Raw genomic sequence first — 4,512 nt, 5'->3', positions numbered from 1 at the left:
CATTTGAAACACAAAAGTAGACACTTCCGAATAAGTTTAAACCTCAACGCCAATTGACGTCATATTTGAACCTGTGAAAATGACGAAAAAATGACGTCATTTGAATTTGTAAAACAGATCATCAAAAAGTGAAAAATGACGTCACATTAGAATGAATAAGATAGAATTAGGATTGATTAAAGATTATATATTTGAACTAAATACTGATATTGCATTTAATAACAGAGCACATTTTAATACTTATTAATATCAAACTATGGTAGCAATTAACTATATCATAAAACTTTGTCCGGTTTGTTTTGAATCTAACTTTAAACGTAAAATATCGTACTGATTACGTTGAACGAAATCAAATCTAATAAATGAAGGCGGTGATTAATTTTCTTTACCATAACACATAAATATAACAGAAAAGACGTCAACACATTTGACAAAATCCGATGAGAATTACAAATATAACATTAAACATTTAAACTAAATACATGAATTTGGGATAGACAAGTACCATACCACGTCTTAGAGTAATGCGAGTTCACACTTATATATAACTAATATAGTACAAAGGTGTATAATTAAAACTACAGCTGGACTGTAATTGTATTGTGACGATGCACATGAGCAATCCGGAGGCTTGGATTTTGTATTTTTGAGGTTAAAAGCCTCTAAAACTCTCTTGTGATTGAAAATCTTGGATGCAATAGACTTAGTGTAAGTATAAGAAATAACAGGTGTAGCTTTATTTTTAAGTAATCAGGTATAGTTTTTTGTACAGATTTTTGATGGAAAATATTGCTAATATTTACAGCATCTAAACCTTTATTGGCGAATTATACATTAAAAAGAATAACGTTTTCCCTCACTGTTGGATGTAGTCGATACGGGTTTGACTAGTCTATGGTTAGCAATGTCCATGATAATTGCAACTAATCTATACAAAACAGAACGAGAATCAGTAACGGAAGTATTTTGGGCATCTTGAAATAGTAAAGAAAGTTTTGACAATGGAATGGAGTATAATTTAGTTCTGATATGATGAATTCCTAAAGGTTTTATAACAGACGTTAATAGACTATAAATTGTCACGGTGTGTACAACAGGTGGTATATATTTTCTGTGACCATGACTTCTATTTCGTCGAGCAGAAGTATTAAAAAAGTGTAATGTTTTGACGGTACTACACCTGGGACTAGACAAAATACCTACACCACCATTTTTGTCATTGCATCCATAGGGAATGCCTGTCCCCAACTCTCTTATCCAAAAGTCTTCTCTTTGTAAACGATATGGTGTACTCAATATGGGGTCATTTGTTGGATGATATATTTTCTCTGTAATCCGGACTTTCATTGAAACTATAGAACAACATGTAGAATGGTCGGGACGACGTAGATCAATCCACAAAGAGTGCATTCAAAACCGTATACAATATTGGAAGCAGTGCAATTCAAATCCGCATGACTATGTGTATTGTAATTTTTGGTGGTTAAATTACTTTGAAAGTGTTACATTTTTGTTAAGGATAAGATTGTACTCACATCTCCAGTAAGTATATCTGACATATTTACCTTTCATGAGTTGAAACAAATAGTCTTGCAATCACACTTTTTAAACGATAATAAAATCAAATTCGAATTTTGATTGTTTGATAAGATAGTGTGGAAGTGTAGTGTAAAGAGTAGAAGAATCTTAACTAGAAATTACCTTTTATCAACACTTTCTTATCAACCTTTTTGTTTTCTTCAACTGGGCCAATTTTAAAAAGAATGGTGTTCGCATTCATTTTTGTTGAATGATGTATATCACAGTAGAGGAATCTTTATTATTGAAGATATTTATTTAACAACATGTGTATTAAAAACACTTACATACGTAGACAGAAATTCGCCAATGTCCACCACATTGTTGAGATAAATTCCCTCGACACGGCAATTGACAATCATCGAAAATCGCCTTTATGTACCAGCCCGGGTTCTCCATAGAGTTATCACAGAAGCACACATCTGAAGCCTATAACATCATATATAAAATGTCAGTTAACCGTTTCATCAAGTCCATAATTGTTCTTATATATATATATATATATATATATATATATAAAGATCACTATGATAAATGTTCCTGTGTTCACCTGAAGATTGTTATTTAAACATGAAAGTACTAGTGAATTAAAACTATTCATACCGGAAATGTTGGATTTATTAGTAACGATGGATACATCTGTTGTAGGGTTGTCACTGACTCAGACGTACTTATGAATATAATTATTTTCTGTGACTGTATCTTACATTAATTTGTAGGATCCTTTACTATAGATAATTTAGCTGATCTGTAACAATAACATCTTCATGCCTTATATATCATGTACTGTAGTACGCCGCTAGATTAAAACTGACGTGGAAAGGTAACATATGGCCACCGAAAGCTCTTTTTTTGAGAGCCCAGGTGGTCGTGTGGTCTAGCGGGACGGCTGCAGTGCAGGCGATTTGGTGTCACGATATCACAGTAGCATGGGTTCGAATCCCGGCGAGGGAAGAACCAAAAATTTGCGAAAGCAAATTTACAGGTCTAACATTGTTGGGTTGATGTTTAGACGAGTTGTATATACATTATGTACACAGCCATGTATCACCATCATTGATGGCGATCCGATGGATACATCTGTTGTAGGGTTGTCACTGACTCAGACGTACTTATGAATATAATTATTTTCTGTGACTGTATCTTACATTAATTTGTAGGATCCTTTACTATAGATAATTTAGCTGATCTGTAACAATAACATCTTCATGCCTTATATATCATGTACTGTAGTACGCCGCTAGATTAAAACTGACGTGGAAAGGTAACATATGGCCACCGAAAGCTCTTTTTTTGAGAGCCCAGGTGGTCGTGTGGTCTAGCGGGACGGCTGCAGTGCAGGCGATTTGGTGTCACGATATCACAGTAGCATGGGTTCGAATCCCGGCGAGGGAAGAACCAAAAATTTGCGAAAGCAAATTTACAGGTCTAACATTGTTGGGTTGATGTTTAGACGAGTTGTATATATATATATATATATGAATGAAAGATTTAGACAGAAATAAGATATCTATCTTGTTTCGATTCAAATATTAATAAAAGAGGAATATTGAAAAAAATATTCAATTAAGATAGTCGGTTTGGTTCAGATAAGTCAAAACAATCTCAAAAACATTTCCGAATCGGTGATTGAATTATTTTTTTGCAAGCCATTACTATATCTGATGTAATGTTAGCTCGGAAATGAATAATTCAACCTCATTTGAAACTGCTTCTGTGTGACCTTTTCTTAACCGTTGCTGGAAACGGGTTTGCTTATTGGATCAGAAAATCCAGTGATTGAACAAAATATCAGCTGAAAAGGTGAAAATCTTATAGACAACAAGAGAACAACCGATGTCGTCAAGTGATTTTACCTGCAAATAAAATAAATCTGAATCAGATTATGGGAAAACGATTGACATTTTATCTATATGTTATTAATTTGACATGGCTGTCAAAACTTAAATTTGTTTACATTTGGCAATAACGGGGGCTTGAATGGCTTGCTGGACGGAATATTTTTTTCATGGTTGAAGGCTTCAAGATAATCTATAATTGATTGAATCTGCTTCTTTTCAACGTTGACCAATATTTGACTCTTTCTCAATCATGTCACTTCTATTTTATTTCATAATAATATACAAAATCAGGTTTATATCATATTTGACATGTTACTCAGGGAATTGTTCCATATCGACAAACAATAATCCACAAAATACTTCACAGAAAACTAACGAATATCAACGAAATTGAAAAAAAAATGATCACAATTTTATACGATTCCATGAACATAACCTGTCCTTTCATACATCTTACCTCCAAGCCAAAGTACCTATAGCTAGTGCATAAATCTGCACACATCTCTAATGTCATATTGTCATCAACAAACGATGTGTCTAACAGCCTGTCCAAATCATCCTTATAGCATCCGAGGTAATGAATATCTACATATTAAAATGTCACATTACGTGTATATATTAGTTTACGATTATATTTAAGATCTGAAATATATAATTACATATCGCTGTGATGTGTATGTGCGGACTTTTATGAAATAGAGATCGATGAAAGCTTGTGTCTTTTATGGTCTGTTTCATATCTACCGTTCAGACTGACAAAAGTAGTGTTTCAAACTTTTACATTTACTTAAAATACAGGACTCCCACATGACTGATGCTTTTTTGTAATTTTTGTTTTGTAATGTCTGAGGAGAAGAGAGGAATATATTATCAATTATAACTGCGTGAAACATATTTTCTTAGGTATACATAGTTCGACGTCTCAAGCGGAATTTGGATTGAGACGAGTGTCTTTAGTTACCTATGTTATCTCCCTTACTCTAAAAAAAAAAAGGAAAATAGGCACAAAACCCTGAAATGGCCAAAAAGGAAACTTGTGTCGATTCAGTACGTTGGCATACTTGTCTCTTATCAACACAAGGCTGATTATAAG

This window comes from Mytilus trossulus, chromosome 12, assembly GCF_036588685.1.
Source record: "Mytilus trossulus isolate FHL-02 chromosome 12, PNRI_Mtr1.1.1.hap1, whole genome shotgun sequence".
NCBI classification, from domain to species: domain Eukaryota; kingdom Metazoa; phylum Mollusca; class Bivalvia; order Mytilida; family Mytilidae; genus Mytilus; species Mytilus trossulus.
This window is presented reverse-complemented; position numbering follows the sequence as displayed.